A 20,095-nucleotide genomic window follows, 5' to 3' on the forward strand; every position below is an offset into this window, starting at 1 on the left:
AAAACATCTGAAACAACAAAGCAATCAGAATATAACACATCATCACATTATGTCATAATTAACCAATCAGAAAACAACACATGCATAATATTGGATAATAATTTGTTGCACAGCATGATGCAATAGAAATAAACCAGAAGTAAGCATGTGTGTGTGTGGGTGGGTGTGTGTGTGTATGTGTGTGTGTGTGTGTGGGTGTGTGTTTTATGAGGATTTTGGCTTAATTTCAAGTGTATCCAAAACAATATCAAGAAGGGGCATATTTTTAACAAGCTTATTGACAACAATCTGGCTGATGCAACTTTTGTAAGTATGGGCAAATCAATCTGAGGGGGCTCATCATTTGTACACTGTAGTTTCGGGAAATTCCCGAGGGCATTTTTACAAAAATCTTGGATTAGACAGGGTGCTACACTTGAGCAAAAAGCTCATATGCTCATCTTGAGCAAGGTTTAAGTGTAGCCAAATCTGCCTGAGGGGGGTTCATCATTTGTTGAGTTTATATTATAGCCAATTACACTACTGTTTCCCGCAGGGTTTCCCCCAGGGCTATCATTCAAGATAAAAAAAATGAGTTTCTCCCTAATATCCATGGTAAAGATTATGGTAGTTATTCAATGTATTTTAATTCGATTGAACCACATTGTTAGTTCTTTAAGTGTTATGCTAATTATTTGCCTGGGGAAGTAACGAAAACAAGTAACAGGCCAAGCCAAGGCAGCTTAACCCCCCCTCCTCCCCCCAGAAGAGCAAGTAGAGTAAAACACAGTGTACAACGTATTATTTTTACACTCAATATTTCAGATCTGAACCACCACGTGCAAAACAAAATATAAGGAGATACTAATACGAGTATATGCTGGTGGAACTAATGCCTATGGTTGCCTCAATCTCACAGTATGTCACATGACGATCTTGCAGTATCAGGTTTTGCACAGCATCAATGTTTTCTTGAACAACAACTGATTTTGGACGACCTTCGCGAATCTCGTCGGTGAGCGAATGGCGGCCACGATTAAATTCGTTATACCAGCGTTTCACAGTGGCAAAGGATGGGGCTTCATCGCCAAATGTGGAAGTAAGTTGATCGATGCACTCTTGTCGTGATGATCCACGTCGAAAATCGTAAAAAATCATCCCACGAAAATGTTCATTAGTTAATTCCATTTTATTGTTGTCGCGCAATCTCCAAGGCAACATAAACAACACAAATGAAGCTATTGACAAAACATTTGAAGTACGTTATGGTCAATAATGCCAGACGATTCCGTGCAAACGTCAAATCGCGCCTAACTTCAATCAGTGTTTCCAAGGCTCAAAATATAAATAGTGACCCTCGTATAATGCATTATAAATTACATAAAATATGATAATATAATAAACATAGTAAAATTCTAGGATAACTTAAGGATGTAGTGTAGGGCCATGTCTTCTTTAACTTCTAAAAGTGTAGTGAATTAAAATTTAAATTCCTTTTGAAACTGAAGTCCACATTCGCAATGAGTATGTATATGAGTTAATTAACATTAGCATAATTTTAAAATCCCTGATTATTCATTTGTACTGTATATCTAACAGAATGCAACAAGTGTAAGTCCGTTTACAGCATTCAATGTGTGAGGAAATGCATTAATTTATGTTGGGATCTTCTGTTATTGCAACAATTCTACTACAGAAGAAACGCTAGGATCTGTTTTTACATTCTTGTGCTTAATCCACAGTAGCACTTGCTTTAGAGATCAAGTTCGGCGGATTGTTTTTTTTTCTTTCTTTACGTCGCTTTTCTGCCACTTTTAGCAAATCGCGAATATAAGTGATTATAAGATAGAAATTGATGCATACAAAGAACATCCCAGGCTGGGATTTGAAACCGGAAAGCCTGGCGCTGTAGCGTGCTGTGCTCCACCCCAAAATATTGACGTTAACAACTATGCGCAGTATGTTAAGTGCAGAAAAAACTGTTTCATCCATGTACAGTGGGATCCATGAGTATTACCGTGCAAATTGCCCATGACTATTTTCATAAATTTTTCTCTTACACTCTATGTGATTTTAAGCGATGGATTTTTATGTATGCTGATGCAGAAGTTGTCAACAGCTTGTTTTGAGTTTTCTTTTAATTCATGAAGCTCTTATTGGGTCAAATAAAGTGCACGAACATGTTGTTGGACAATTTGCACGCTAATACTCATGGACCCAAGTAGTATCCATCTGCGCCAGTGGCTGTTTGTGCCCTCGGGCGTTTATTATTCGCAATTAATTTGCACGTACTTATAACTAATTTGCACGGGTTTTAATTAATTTGCATGTACTTAGAATTCATTTGCAAGTACTTAGAATATTTTACATTTATGTATTTGCATGTTTATAACTTTTTATGAATATATAATTATTTATTTTATGAAAAATATGTATATAGCAGGTAATTAGAGGTACTAAACGCTATGCATATATTTTTATATTCATTACTGCAAAGTATGTAATGTATGAAACTATAATAATTAATGTTTATAATATTGAAAATAAGTTTTCTATGGTTTATGAACCGCTATGAACGGTGGTAATGGCTGTAGGTACAGGTCCAATTACGATTGGGGACGGTCCCGGTACTCGAACCCACGATATGTAATATTATTAATTAGTACTATGTAATAATGTATGTTATTATTGTATGAAACACGATGATCTCAGACGCTAGACAGAATACGGTCTTTGAATCTCGACTCGGCGGTGATGCCAGACAGAGAGAATGAATTAATATTCAGCGCAGGTAGCCGAGAAAGGAATTTTGGGGAAGCGCGCTCAAGGTCAAATGACGTCACAACGTCAGGACAAAGAAGGAATCTGATTGACCAATCAGAGAACGCGTCGGTAGATTTTCAGAACCAGTTTTCCCAAGGTTAACCAGTACGCAAGAACAGGGGAAAGCTATGCAATACTGTAGGGCAGGGGAGGGATTCAACCAGACAACAAAGAATGTCTGAGAATGCGCAGTAAGGGTCAAATCTCTGAAGCTATGCGTCGTTTGTAGAACCGGTTTCCGCCGCCAATTAATATTCCGCTCAGGTTTGCCTCCAAGGCACAGGACGCTTTAGCGCAGGTTTTTTTTATCTGTACTATGAAGAAGGGAGAGCTATTAGGGACGGGGCCTACAGTTTTCACCATTTGCTTTTATCACGGGGTAACGAACCTAGGACCCTTTGATTATTGATTTAGGTACTAAATGTATGTTACTGTGTGCTATTTAACTTAATTTTGAGTTTATTTTTTACCAAACTTTGACTTTATGTCAAACATTCTCACAGCTTATCCTTATTTTTACAAAAATAACACTATTTGTACTATTCAGGCAACATTTTTTATTAAATTTTGGACTCGCAAAGATATTTTTACAACTTTTTAACTTATTATTTTACAATTTTATGTTAATTTTTTACCAAAATAACACTATTTGTACTATTCAGGCAACACTTTTATTAAATTTTGGACTCAAAGACATTTTTTCAACTTTTAACTTATTATTTTACAACTTTAAGTTAATTTTTTACCAAAATAACACTATTTGTACTATTCAAGCAACATTTTTTATTAAATTTTGGACTCACAAAGACATTTTTTTCTACGTTTAACTTATTATTTTACAACTTTATATTAATTTTTTACCAAAATAACACTATTTGTACTAATCAGGCAACATTTTTTATTAAATTTTGGACTCACAAAGACATTTTTTCAACTTTTAACTTATTATTTTACAACTTTATGTTAATTTTTACCAAAATAACACTATTTGTACTATTCAGGCAACATTTTTTATTAAATTTTGTATTTACAAAGAGATTTTTTCAACTTTTAATTTATTATTTACAAGTTTATGCCTATTTTTTTTACTCAAATAACACAATTCTATCTGTTCAGGAAAGACTTTTAGTTACATTTTCGACACACAAAGTGTGTGTTCTCAACTTCTATCTGTTTATTTCACAAGTTTAGGCTTATTATTACCAAAATAACACAATTCAATCTGTTCAGGAAAGACTTTTAGTTATATTTTCGACACACAGAGTGTGTGATCTCAATTTCTATCTGTTTATTTCACAAGTTTAGGCTTATTATTACTCAAATAACACAATTCTATCTGTTCAGGAAATATTTTTAGTTACATTTTCGACACACAAAGTGTGTGTTCTCAACTTTTATTTGTTTATTTTACAAGTTTAGCCTAATATTTACTCAAATGACACTATTTATATTATTCAGGCACCATTTTTATTACATTTTGGACTCTCAAAGACACACACACACACACACACAGAGAGAGAGAGAGAGAGAGAGAGAGAGAGAGAGAGATTTTTTCCAAGTTTACAGGATTATTCTCTAGTTTACTCAAATAACACAATTTAGATGTGTTTTGAATTATATTTTGGATGCAAAAGTATGTTTTGACAAGTTCTACCCTTTTATTTTACAAGTTTAGGCTTATTATTACTCAAATAACACAATTTAATCCAGTCAGGAAGGATTTGTTATTATATTTTGGATGCACAAAGAGAGGTTTTCAACTTTTTTATTGATTTTTTGCAGGGTATGTATTAATTTTTATTTATTTTGTTTTGTATCATATATACATTTACAAATTTTTAACTTAGAGTTTAGTATTTATTTAATTTTTTCAAAAACACTAAAAAAAAGTACTTTTAGCTAAAATGTAAGCCACAGAATATATTATTATTATTATTAGGGTTTACTGATTTCCACTATGCTATTTTTGGTTCTGTATTTCTATATGTATTTATTTAGGGCAGGTTACGCCTGCCACGTAGGAAAGTTTGTTTATTTTAGAGTTTGCTGAGTATTTTGTTACTGCTATACTAGGTAAAAGTTTTCTAAATATACCAGATAGAGCTCTATATACTTTTGTTTTTGCTATTTTGGAGATGATGCGATCAGCATCACTCTCCATCTGCTTTTTATTTTATGTACCCAATATTATTTTGAGGCTTAGTGAATTCTAGAGCCTATTTATGCAGGAGAGAGGACTTGAAAATTTTGATCTCAGACAACCCACAACTATTTGTCAGAGTATTTTAAAGGATATTTTATACTTATTATGTGCCACTAGAATATCAAAGCTTGCTTAATTTTTATGTCTGTAACGCATTTATTGTATTTCTAGCTAAGGCTTACTGGATAAAGTACACGAAATGTTTAACATTTCAACTATTTGCTTTTATACGAGGGCAATTTTTTAGTGTAACGAAAATTATGATGTGTCTATGAGGTCTGAAACCCCTTTACCGAGGGTCCATATTTGGACGCTTACTAATATTGTTTTTTCCCTTTACATATAACAATTTAACAATATAATTACAATACGAAGTTAACAGACGGCTTAGGGGCCTAGGTCCACTTTCCAAACTTTTTTACTATTCTAGAAGAATTATTTAGCTTTATAGCCTTTTTCAAGGTATCTTTGAAGTATTACTGGCTTTTTTGGGTGCATCAACACTTGGGTTATTTCCATTTGGTTTATTATACGAGGCTACAATCACTATCTGAACACTGAAATCCTCAGATTGAAACTTAAAGCTTAGGCTGTAACTAGGGACTTAGCATGTATATCGACAATTTATAGGACAACACGAACCTTACAAAGGATTATAGGTGACGTACGACCACACGCCAGAGCTTTGTTAATCTGCAAGAAGCAGTTGCAACTAATGCTATGAGGATATAATGTTAATTTTTCATTGTTTCACAAGGAGGCTATTTTTTACACAACCAATATTTGCTTTTTCAAGTAACTACATGTACCAGAAGCACACATGCCAACACTAACTAGATTTTGATTTATACTATCTCAGGTGCTAAATGTATCAAGAACACTGATTGTATATATTTTTGAGAATCCAACTATATCAGGATTTTTCTATGTAAGTATATTTTTATTGACTGGCTTATTTAACAGATCAAACAGAAAGACGGCAAAATTCACTAAATGTAGGTGATTGCATGAAAATAACTAGATCAAGGGGTGACCAACAGTGAGCTGAATGTATATATAGAGGGTTGCGCTCTATTATTCTCACCTTCGCTGGATTGGCGAAGGAACGCACTTGTGGGCGGTAGAACCTGAACGGGCTCCACCATGGCATCGGAGACTCGAAGCAGATGTTTTGGAGGATGAACCCAAGTAGGGTCATAGGCGCTACGACCAATTTGGTCATTGCTTTTTATATGAGGAACCAATTTGGCCCACTCCCAAAATTAACTTAGATTGCTTATAACTTATGAAATTTGAAGTTTGCACAAGATCCGATGACAAAATCTAAAATTGTAACAACCCTGCCAGGGACTTGAACCCTGGACAGATAGGTTAAAAGCCTAGCGCTATACAAACTAAGCTACCTGCATTTTTAAAAAGTTAGTTATGTTAAGAAATATATTGAAACACCTGAGAACACTCTTGGTCTGGTTCGACAGAGAAGGAGACAACATTTCCAAATTTTTACAGACTGGGTGTATTTTTCCACTATAGAGGCCTTCACTATATGTAATTCGAAACGCTAAAGTTCAGCTAGCTTCCAAAATTGAGGTAAAAATTGTGTTTGGCGAGATTAACAAGTTACAATTATATCCAGTTACGGACAAATAAAGCTAAAAGTCTAAGATTTGCTGTACTAGCCAAGTTTTAGTAACATTTTCTTCACTTTAGTACAAATATCAAAGAAATAGGTATATTTTATTTATAATTTGACAAAATGTACTAGTATTTAATTCACAAAGTTAGGTAAAAAACAGTATTTTTTTAAAATATTGTTACTGCCTTCAAATTTTATGTTATTTAGCCACTAACAACTGGTTTACACTGCTTGGCATTCTTTAAATAGGAAAAGAAGAAATTATTTGTTTAGTATTTTTACTACTTTATATTTATTTAAGAAAACAATTCTACACTTTAACTTAATTTTAACAAATTGTTACTAATTTATATATCAAAGTTATGTTATTTAGAGTGCATAAAGGCGTATAAAGTTAATATTTGTACTTATCAGTTCAACTAACAATTATATTTTACACACAAAAGATACAGTTAAATTACTTGAATCAGAGAATAATATTTTACAGTAATTGATTCATTCAGCACTAGTCAGTACTTTTATGCATCAGAAAGTTTTCTTAATTTTCTATTACGCATGCTATTTTGGGCTATTCTTAAAATGTATTTCTAGGGCAAACTGGTTTAATTTTCTGCTTATAATGCAAAGTTGACAGTTTTCGCACAATGCATTGTACTTTTGTTATATTCTCTACGTACAATCCAAATATTATGCTTATTTAATGTATAACTAACTAACTCTCTATCCTTTTTAAACCCGAAGTTTCATGGCTGCAGCAACACATGCCTTTCATCTGTCCCTGCCCTGAGCAAGATCTATATACTCCTTTCCTTCCCTACCAATTTCCTTTAGGTCCATCTCTACATTATCCCTCCATCTTTGTTTTGGTCTTCCTATTGATCTTTTACCATCAGGTTTCCCAACAAGAATCCTGTATACTCTTTTTTCCTCTCCCATTCGTACCACATGATCTACACACCTAAGTCTTTTTGATTTAATCATTCTAATAATATCTGGACATGAATACAAATTATGTACTTCTAATTTATGTAACCTTCTCCACTCATTTGTCTCCTCATCTGTTTTAGGCCCAAATATTTTCCTAAGGATCTTATTTTCAAATAGTCTCAATTTATGTTCCTTTTTCAATCTAAGGGACCAGGTTTATTTACTGTATTTAACTTTTATTTTCTGTAATTAACAAAAATTAAAAGCTTATACTGTAGTTATTATATCTTTTTCTATCAGCTTATTTTGAAATTAATATTATTAGTTATAGTCTTTGATTTATAACTATATTACTTTTTTATCAATTTATCTAAGAGTACACGCAGACAAACACATGTGTACACACATTTATGTAAATAGATATGCCTTTTTTCAATATTTTAGTATGAAGATTGCACTTTAGCTATTTAAGCAAGGGTAGGAAAGGTAGGATTTCTGAGAATTTGTTGCAGGATTTTGTTGTCCAAGTATAGATGAGAACTGAGCTGGGAGACTGTTTTGAACATTTTCATGAGAGTTTGCATGTGAACTGTATGCAAATTGAGCACTATTGACTGTGCATGCTTCTAAGTTTTGATGTTATTTCACATCAACTTTGTGAGACTGTAGACAGTTTTCCTATTTCAAGTAGTTTTTATTGATTGTATTTGTATATGTTTTGGGGACTTAGCAGTTTTATGTTATGAGGCAGTTTGTTGTAGAATATTTTTACCGGATTGTTTTGAGATATTGAGTGTCTGCTGTTTTACTTGTAATTATTTTCCTTCTTGTGTTGTGTATTTGACTATATTTTGTCCAATTTCGTAGTATTTAGAATAATTGATATTGACTTGTAGATGTAGGGAGTAATAATCCTTTGCAAGATGCTCTATACTTTAGTCTGAACATTATTCTTAGTGTTCACTTTTGAAGCCTTAGTATTTTGGTAGTATTATTAATGTAGAGGTAAATTAGGCTGAAATGTAGGCATTTTTCTGATACATTATACTCACTTAGTTGTTTCAGCAGGTAGAAGTTGCATGATGGTTTACTGCTGATGATGTTAATTTGCTCTTCTTATGTACTACGTATGATGTAGCTTACTTGAGTAATTGGAATTTTCTACTGAAAAAAGGATTGCTTGTCTATTTTATTCCTATGTTGTTGAGTTTGTCCATAAGCAAGCCATGTTTTTACTCTATCCTATGCCTTGGAAGAATCTAGATATATTGTGTTGGCAGTTTTATGTTTCTCTAAGGTTTCAGCTATGTAGTTTTTTAAACTGTGCTATGGGTGTGACTATTGATTTCTCTTTCTGGATGCCATGTTGTTTTCTGTGTATTCCTTTTGCTGCTTGAATTTGACTTAGGTTGTTTGCTTGTTTTCTTAGATCTTTATATGTTTATTTGTTCAGTATTTTTTATTTTTTTAATATTCTTTTACATAAAAAAATCTAAGTACTTTGTTAAAGTCAAAGTGTGTTAAAATTCAATTTTTCAAATTTAAAATTTTAAAAATACAATTTTCTAAAATCAAAAGTTATAATAGTATATTTTTGTTAGTAGAAGTTTTTATACTAGGGCAAATTATTTTGTTGTTAATGTAAAATTTGTTAGTTAATGTAAAATTAAAATAATTAAACATCAATTTTTCAAAGTTAAAGTTTTAAAAATACAATTTTCTAAAATTAAAAGTTATAATAGTACATTTTTGTTAGTAGAAGTTTTTTTTTACTAGAGTAAATTATTTTGTTGTTAAAGTAAAATATGTTAGTTAATGTAAAATTAAAATAATTAAAATTTAAAAAAAAATCAATCAAGAGAAATCAATAGTCACACCCATAGCACAGTTTAAAAACTACATAGCTGAAACCTTAGAGAAACATAAAACTGCCAACACAATATATCTAGATTCTTCCAAGGCATAGGATAGAGTAAAAACATGGCTTGCTTATGGACAAACTCAACAACATAGGAATAAAATAGACAAGCAATCCTTTCTTCAGTAGAAAATTCCAATTACTCAAGTAAGCTACATCATACGTAGTACATAAGAAGAGCAAATTAACATCATCAGCAGTAAACCATCATGCAACTTCTACCTGCTGAAACAACTAAGTGAGTATAATGTATCAGAAAAATGCCTACATTTCAGCCTAATTTACCTCTACATTAATAATACTACCAAAATACTAAGGCTTCAAAAGTGAACACTAAGAATAATGTTCAGACTAAAGTATAGAGCATCTTGCAAAGGATTATTACTCCCTACATCTACAAGTCAATATCAATTATTCTAAATACTACGAAATTGGACAAAATATAGTCAAATACACAACACAAGAAGGAAAATAATTACAAGTAAAACAGCAGACACTCAATATCTCAAAACAATCCGGTAAAAATATTCTACAACAAACTGCCTCATAACATAAAACTGCTAAGTCCCCAAAACATATACAAATACAATCAATAAAAACTACTTGAAATAGGAAAACTGTCTACAGTCTCACAAAGTTGATGTGAAATAACATCAAAACTTAGAAGCATGCACAGTCAATAGTGCTCAATTTGCATACAGTTCACATGCAAACTCTCATGAAAATGTTCAAAACAGTCTCCCAGCTCAGTTCTCATCTATACTTGGACAACAAAATCCTGCAACAAATTCTCAGAAATCCTACCTTTCCTACCCTTGCTTAAATAGCTAAAGTGCAATCTTCATACTAAAATATTGAAAAAAGGCATATCTATTTACATAAATGTGTGTACACATGTGTTTGTCTGCGTGTACTCTTAGATAAATTGATAAAAAAGTAATATAGTTATAAATCAAAGACTATAACTAATAATATTAATTTCAAAATAAGCTGATAGAAAAAGATATAATAACTACAGTATAAGCTTTTAATTTTTGTTAATTACAGAAAATAAAAGTTAAATACAGTAAATAAACCTGGTCCCTTAGATTGAAAAAGGAACATAAATTGAGACTATTTGAAAATAAGATCCTTAGGAAAATATTTGGGCCTAAAACAGATGAGGAGACAAATGAGTGGAGAAGGTTACATAAATTAGAAGTACATAATTTGTATTCATGTCCAGATATTATTAGAATGATTAAATCAAAAAGACTTAGGTGTGTAGATCATGTGGTACGAATGGGAGAGGAAAAAAGAGTATACAGGATTCTTGTTGGGAAACCTGATGGTAAAAGATCAATAGGAAGACCAAAACAAAGATGGAGGGATAATGTAGAGATGGACCTAAAGGAAATTGGTAGGGAAGGAAAGGAGTATATAGATCTTGCTCAGGGCAGGGACAGATGAAAGGCATGTGTTGCTGCAGCCATGAAACTTCGGGTTTAAAAAGGATAGAGAGTTAGTTAGTTATACATTAAATAAGCATAATATTTGGATTGTACGTAGAGAATATAACAAAAGTACAATGCATTGTGCGAAAACTGTCAACTTTGCATTATAAGCAGAAAATTAAACCAGTTTGCCCTAGAAATACATTTTAAGAATAGCCCAAAATAGCATGCGTAATAGAAAATTAAGAAAACTTTCTGATGCATAAAAGTACTGACTAGTGCTGAATGAATCAATTACTGTAAAATATTATTCTCTGATTCAAGTAATTTAACTGTATCTTTTGTGTGTAAAATATAATTGTTAGTTGAACTGATAAGTACAAATATTAACTTTATACGCCTTTATGCACTCTAAATAACATAACTTTGATATATAAATTAGTAACAATTTGTTAAAATTAAGTTAAAGTGTAGAATTGTTTTCTTAAATAAATATAAAGTAGTAAAAATACTAAACAAATAATTTCTTCTTTTCCTATTTAAAGAATGCCAAGCAGTGTAAACCAGTTGTTAGTGGCTAAATAACATAAAATTTGAAGGCAGTAACAATATTTTAAAAAAATACTGTTTTTTACCTAACTTTGTGAATTAAATACTAGTACATTTTGTCAAATTATAAATAAAATATACCTATTTCTTTGATATTTGTACTAAAGTGAAGAAAATGTTACTAAAACTTGGCTAGTACAGCAAATCTTAGACTTTTAGCTTTATTTGTCCGTAACTGGATATAATTGTAACTTGTTAATCTCGCCAAACACAATTTTTACCTCAATTTTGGAAGCTAGCTGAACTTTAGCGTTTCGAATTACATATAGTGAAGGCCTCTATAGTGGAAAAATACACCCAGTCTGTAAAAATTTGGAAATGTTGTCTCCTTCTCTGTCGAACCAGACCAAGAGTGTTCTCAGGTGTTTCAATATATTTCTTAACATAACTAACTTTTTAAAAATGCAGGTAGCTTAGTTTGTATAGCGCTAGGCTTTTAACCTATCTGTCCAGGGTTCAAGTCCCTGGCAGGGTTGTTACAATTTTAGATTTTGTCATCGGATCTTGTGCAAACTTCAAATTTCATAAGTTATAAGCAATCTAAGTTAATTTTGGGAGTGGGCCAAATTGGTTCCTCATATAAAAAGCAATGACCAAATTGGTCGTAGCGCCTATGACCCTACTTGGGTTCATCCTCCAAAACATCTGCTTCGAGTCTCCGATGCCATGGTGGAGCCCGTTCAGGTTCTACCGCCCACAAGTGCGTTCCTTCGCCAATCCAGCGAAGGTGAGAATAATAGAGCGCAACCCTCTATATATACATTCAGCTCACTGTTGGTCACCCCTTGATCTAGTTATTTTCATGCAATCACCTACATTTAGTGAATTTTGCCGTCTTTCTGTTTGATCTGTTAAATAAGCCAGTCAATAAAAATATACTTACATAGAAAAATCCTGATATAGTTGGATTCTCAAAAATATATACAATCAGTGTTCTTGATACATTTAGCACCTGAGATAGTATAAATCAAAATCTAGTTAGTGTTGGCATGTGTGCTTCTGGTACATGTAGTTACTTGAAAAAGCAAATATTGGTTGTGTAAAAAATAGCCTCCTTGTGAAACAATGAAAAATTAACATTATATCCTCATAGCATTAGTTGCAACTGCTTCTTGCAGATTAACAAAGCTCTGGCGTGTGGTCGTACGTCACCTATAATCCTTTGTAAGGTTCGTGTTGTCCTATAAATTGTCGATATACATGCTAAGTCCCTAGTTACAGCCTAAGCTTTAAGTTTCAATCTGAGGATTTCAGTGTTCAGATAGTGATTGTAGCCTCGTATAATAAACCAAATGGAAATAACCCAAGTGTTGATGCACCCAAAAAAGCCAGTAATACTTCAAAGATACCTTGAAAAAGGCTATAAAGCTAAATAATTCTTCTAGAATAGTAAAAAAGTTTGGAAAGTGGACCTAGGCCCCTAAGCCGTCTGTTAACTTCGTATTGTAATTATATTGTTAAATTGTTATATGTAAAGGGAAAAAACAATATTAGTAAGCGTCCAAATATGGACCCTCGGTAAAGGGGTTTCAGACCTCATAGACACATCATAATTTTCGTTACACTAAAAAATTGCCCTCGTATAAAAGCAAATAGTTGAAATGTTAAACATTTCGTGTACTTTATCCAGTAAGCCTTAGCTAGAAATACAATAAATGCGTTACAGACATAAAAATTAAGCAAGCTTTGATATTCTAGTGGCACATAATAAGTATAAAATATCCTTTAAAATACTCTGACAAATAGTTGTGGGTTGTCTGAGATCAAAATTTTCAAGTCCTCTCTCCTGCATAAATAGGCTCTAGAATTCACTAAGCCTCAAAATAATATTGGGTACATAAAATAAAAAGCAGATGGAGAGTGATGCTGATCGCATCATCTCCAAAATAGCAAAAACAAAAGTATATAGAGCTCTATCTGGTATATTTAGAAAACTTTTACCTAGTATAGCAGTAACAAAATACTCAGCAAACTCTAAAATAAACAAACTTTCCTACGTGGCAGGCGTAACCTGCCCTAAATAAATACATATAGAAATACAGAACCAAAAATAGCATAGTGGAAATCAGTAAACCCTAATAATAATAATAATATATTCTGTGGCTTACATTTTAGCTAAAAGTACTTTTTTTTTAGTGTTTTTGAAAAAATTAAATAAATACTAAACTCTAAGTTAAAAATTTGTAAATGTATATATGATACAAAACAAAATAAATAAAAATTAATACATACCCTGCAAAAAATCAATAAAAAAGTTGAAAACCTCTCTTTGTGCATCCAAAATATAATAACAAATCCTTCCTGACTGGATTAAATTGTGTTATTTGAGTAATAATAAGCCTAAACTTGTAAAATAAAAGGGTAGAACTTGTCAAAACATACTTTTGCATCCAAAATATAATTCAAAACACATCTAAATTGTGTTATTTGAGTAAACTAGAGAATAATCCTGTAAACTTGGAAAAAATCTCTCTCTCTCTCTCTCTCTCTCTCTCTCTCTCTCTCTCTCTCTCTCTGTGTGTGTGTGTGTGTGTCTTTGAGAGTCCAAAATGTAATAAAAATGGTGCCTGAATAATATAAATAGTGTCATTTGAGTAAATATTAGGCTAAACTTGTAAAATAAACAAATAAAAGTTGAGAACACACACTTTGTGTGTCGAAAATGTAACTAAAAATATTTCCTGAACAGATAGAATTGTGTTATTTGAGTAATAATAAGCCTAAACTTGTGAAATAAACAGATAGAAATTGAGATCACACACTCTGTGTGTCGAAAATATAACTAAAAGTCTTTCCTGAACAGATTGAATTGTGTTATTTTGGTAATAATAAGCCTAAACTTGTGAAATAAACAGATAGAAGTTGAGAACACACACTTTGTGTGTCGAAAATGTAACTAAAAGTCTTTCCTGAACAGATAGAATTGTGTTATTTGAGTAAAAAAAATAGGCATAAACTTGTAAATAATAAATTAAAAGTTGAAAAAATCTCTTTGTAAATACAAAATTTAATAAAAAATGTTGCCTGAATAGTACAAATAGTGTTATTTTGGTAAAAATTAACATAAAGTTGTAAAATAATAAGTTAAAAGTTGAAAAAATGTCTTTGTGAGTCCAAAATTTAATAAAAAATGTTGCCTGATTAGTACAAATAGTGTTATTTTGGTAAAAAATTAATATAAAGTTGTAAAATAATAAGTTAAACGTAGAAAAAAATGTCTTTGTGAGTCCAAAATTTAATAAAAAATGTTGCTTGAATAGTACAAATAGTGTTATTTTGGTAAAAAATTAACTTAAAGTTGTAAAATAATAAGTTAAAAGTTGAAAAAATGTCTTTGAGTCCAAAATTTAATAAAAGTGTTGCCTGAATAGTACAAATAGTGTTATTTTGGTAAAAAATTAACATAAAATTGTAAAATAATAAGTTAAAAAGTTGTAAAAATATCTTTGCGAGTCCAAAATTTAATAAAAAATGTTGCCTGAATAGTACAAATAGTGTTATTTTTGTAAAAATAAGGATAAGCTGTGAGAATGTTTGACATAAAGTCAAAGTTTGGTAAAAAATAAACTCAAAATTAAGTTAAATAGCACACAGTAACATACATTTAGTACCTAAATCAATAATCAAAGGGTCCTAGGTTCGTTACCCCGTGATAAAAGCAAATGGTGAAAACTGTAGGCCCCGTCCCTAATAGCTCTCCCTTCTTCATAGTACAGATAAAAAAAACCTGCGCTAAAGCGTCCTGTGCCTTGGAGGCAAACCTGAGCGGAATATTAATTGGCGGCGGAAACCGGTTCTACAAACGACGCATAGCTTCAGAGATTTGACCCTTGCTGCGCATTCTCAGACATTCTTTGTTGTCTGGTTGAATCCCTCCCCTGCCCTACAGTATTGCATAGCTTTCCCCTGTTCTTGCGTACTGGTTAACCTTGGGAAAACTGGTTCTGAAAATCTACCGACGCGTTCTCTGATTGGTCAATCAGATTCCTTCTTTGTCCTGACGTTGTGACGTCATTTGACCTTGAGCGCGCTTCCCCAAAATTCCTTTCTCGGCTACCTGCGCTGAATATTAATTCATTCTCTCTGTCTGGCATCACCGCCGAGTCGAGATTCAAAGACCGTATTCTGTCTAGCGTCTGAGATCATCGTGTTTCATACAATAATAACATACATTATTACATAGTACTAATTAATAATATTACATATCGTGGGTTCGAGTACCGGGACCGTCCCCAATCGTAATTGGACCTGTACCTACAGCCATTACCACCGTTCATAGCGGTTCATAAACCATAGAAAACTTATTTTCAATATTATAAACATTAATTATTATAGTTTCATACATTACATACTTTGCAGTAATGAATATAAAAATATATGCATAGCGTTTAGTACCTCTAATTACCTGCTATATACATATTTTTCATAAAATAAATAATTATATATTCATAAAAAGTTATAAACATGCAAATACATAAATGTAAAATATTCTAAGTACTTGCAAATGAATTCTAAGTACATGCAAATTAATTAAAACCCGTGCAAATTAGTTATAAGTACGTGCAAATTAATTGCGAATAATAAACGCCCGAGGGCACAAACAGCCACTGGCGCAGATGGATACTACTTGGGTCCATGAGTATTAGCGTGCAAATTGTCCAACAACATGTTCGTGCACTTTATTTGACCCAATAAGAGCTTCATGAATTAAAAGAAAACTCAAAACAAGCTGTTGACAACTTCTGCATCAGCATACATAAAAATCCATCGCTTAAAATCACATAGAGTGTAAGAGAAAAATTTATGAAAATAGTCATGGGCAATTTGCACGGTAATACTCATGGATCCCACTGTACATGGATGAAACAGTTTTTTCTGCACTTAACATACTGCGCATAGTTGTTAACGTCAATATTTTGGGGTGGAGCACAGCACGCTACAGCGCCAGGCTTTCCGGTTTCAAATCCCAGCCTGGGATGTTCTTTGTATGCATCAATTTCTATCTTATAATCACTTATATTCGCGATTTGCTAAAAGTGGCAGAAAAGCGACGTAAAGAAAGAAAAAAAAACAATCCGCCGAACTTGATCTCTAAAGCAAGTGCTACTGTGGATTAAGCACAAGAATGTAAAAACAGATCCTAGCGTTTCTTCTGTAGTAGAATTGTTGCAATAACAGAAGATCCCAACATAAATTAATGCATTTCCTCACACATTGAATGCTGTAAACGGACTTACACTTGTTGCATTCTGTTAGATATACAGTACAAATGAATAATCAGGGATTTTAAAATTATGCTAATGTTAATTAACTCATATACATACTCATTGCGAATGTGGACTTCAGTTTCAAAAGGAATTTAAATTTTAATTCACTACACTTTTAGAAGTTAAAGAAGACATGGCCCTACACTACATCCTTAAGTTATCCTAGAATTTTACTATGTTTATTATATTATCATATTTTATGTAATTTATAATGCATTATACGAGGGTCACTATTTATATTTTGAGCCTTGGAAACACTGATTGAAGTTAGGCGCGATTTGACGTTTGCACGGAATCGTCTGGCATTATTGACCATAACGTACTTCAAATGTTTTGTCAATAGCTTCATTTGTGTTGTTTATGTTGCCTTGGAGATTGCGCGACAACAATAAAATGGAATTAACTAATGAACATTTTCGTGGGATGATTTTTTACGATTTTCGACGTGGATCATCACGACAAGAGTGCATCGATCAACTTACTTCCACATTTGGCGATGAAGCCCCATCCTTTGCCACTGTGAAACGCTGGTATAACGAATTTAATCGTGGCCGCCATTCGCTCACCGACGAGATTCGCGAAGGTCGTCCAAAATCAGTTGTTGTTCAAGAAAACATTGATGCTGTGCAAAACCTGATACTGCAAGATCGTCATGTGACATACTGTGAGATTGAGGCAACCATAGGCATTAGTTCCACCAGCATATACTCGTATTAGTATCTCCTTATATTTTGTTTTGCACGTGGTGGTTCAGATCTGAAATATTGAGTGTAAAAATAATACGTTGTACACTGTGTTTTACTCTACTTGCTCTTCTGGGGGGAGGAGGGGGGTTAAGCTGCCTTGGCTTGGCCTGTTACTTGTTTTCGTTACTTCCCCAGGCAAATAATTAGCATAACACTTAAAGAACTAACAATGTGGTTCAATCGAATTAAAATACATTGAATAACTACCATAATCTTTACCATGGATATTAGGGAGAAACTCATTTTTTTTATCTTGAATGATAGCCCTGGGGGAAACCCTGCGGGAAACAGTAGTGTAATTGGCTATAATATAAACTCAACAAATGATGAACCCCCCTCAGGCAGATTTGGCTACACTTAAACCTTGCTCAAGATGAGCATATGAGCTTTTTGCTCAAGTGTAGCACCCTGTCTAATCCAAGATTTTTGTAAAAATGCCCTCGGGAATTTCCCGAAACTACAGTGTACAAATGATGAGCCCCCTCAGATTGATTTGCCCATACTTACAAAAGTTGCATCAGCCAGATTGTTGTCAATAAGCTTGTTAAAAATATGCCCCTTCTTGATATTGTTTTGGATACACTTGAAATTAAGCCAAAATCCTCATAAAACACACACCCACACACACACACACACATACACACACACACCCACCCACACACACACATGCTTACTTCTGGTTTATTTCTATTGCATCATGCTGTGCAACAAATTATTATCCAATATTATGCATGTGTTGTTTTCTGATTGGTTAATTATGACATAATGTGATGATGTGTTATATTCTGATTGCTTTGTTGTTTCAGATGTTTTAATCCATGCTTAGGGTATATAAAGAGATTTTGCATTACATATCAGTCAGTATTGTGAGAGTGGCTGAGGAGTACAGATGTGTTGTTACAGTGCTTCTCATACTTACAGGCCTGTTTGGTTTAATTCTTATTATTCATATTAAATATATTTCTGGTATATTGAACAAAAAGGGCTTATATTTTGTATAAAAAATCTGATATTTGTTGCATCCAGCTTGTTTCTTGTAATCCACTCTTATTTAGAGTCAGGCTTATATCTGTCCCAGCCTGTTATACAAAAATCAATACATAACACAGTGCTAGGTCATTGCCTTTCTAGGACATGCATGTCTGTGCAGGCATTTGCGGAAGGTCAGTGTAGATCAATATTTATTCTCTTTTTCCACTTGTAGGCTATTAGCTTTACAATCTGTCATAATAAGCATAGAGTTTTGATTTAAAACCCAAAAAATTTTGTATAATAAACCGAGAATAAAAATTAATAATATTAACATATTAAATATACACAAGAAATATATACAAAGCACACAGCTGAACAATATATATATATATATTAAGTACAAAATTTTGAATTGAACCCCAGGAAATCTTATATAATAAACCAACAACAAAAAATGCCAAATCAAAAATATTGCAATCAATGTAATAAAAATATATCCAGCCCCAATTTTGCTAGGCACCAAAAAAATTGTGACCCAGGCAAATATAGAACTCCCACAAAAATATGCCCCAAATGCCATAAAATATTTAGCAAGGCATATTTCAATAGACATGTAGGCTCTTGCTCTGCACAGTCATCAATATTGCCCCCACAACCATCTACATCTGGTCTGAAAAGGAAGCATGAAGCACCTGTTAATGCTAGAGCAGCAAAGCAGCCACGCTATGAACCCATCCATAGCAGTTTTAACGGCCAATTAAGGGATCACCGTTTTGTATCAGAGCCAAGATGTGACATTAAGAATTTTTTGAACAGTATAAATCCTGATGTGCAGGCAATTCTAAATGCACAAAATGGCTCTTATAAGCTGTCCCTCAAATTGTTTACACAATATAAGAAGCCAAATGGCACAAAATTTACACAGCCCCACATAACAGAAACTGTACCTATATACGAGGGGATATCAAAAAGTTTTAATTATCCCCCAGAATTTATTGAGTGATTTCGATGAAACTTTGCTTCTGTAGTCATTAGACCTTCTATGTGTTCTGTAGTGAAAATTATTAATGTGTGTTATTTCTGTTCTTTATAAGTGGCGCTAGTTGTCAGTAAAGTGCAAAATTGAGAAGATCGAAGCTATCAGCGTTATTAAGTTTCTGCATTTGAAGGGTCACAACGCCCGCCAAATTCATGAAGAAATGAAAGTTGTGTATGGTGGTGATTGCCCATCCTATGACACTATTGTGAGGTGGAAGAGACATTTCCAAACAGGTCACATGTCTGTTACAGATGAACCTAGATCTGAACGCCCATCATCCACGGATGACGCCGCCACAGTGAAGAAAATCGAGGATATGATACTGGAAGATCGACGCATAACTATCCAAAACATCATGCGACAAAGTGGACTCAGTTATGGTAGTGTTTGGAATATTATTCATAAGGAATTGCATATGTCTAAGGTGTCGGCCCGCTGGGTTCCGCGTTTGCTCACTCATCTTCAGAGACAAACACGGCGTGACATGTCGAGTCAGATGTTGAACATTTTGGAACAAAACGAGGAAGATTTTTTTGCCCGTAT

This window comes from Lepisma saccharinum, chromosome 14 (assembly GCF_977018435.1).
Source record: "Lepisma saccharinum chromosome 14, izLepSacc3.1, whole genome shotgun sequence".
NCBI classification, from domain to species: domain Eukaryota; kingdom Metazoa; phylum Arthropoda; class Insecta; order Zygentoma; family Lepismatidae; genus Lepisma; species Lepisma saccharinum.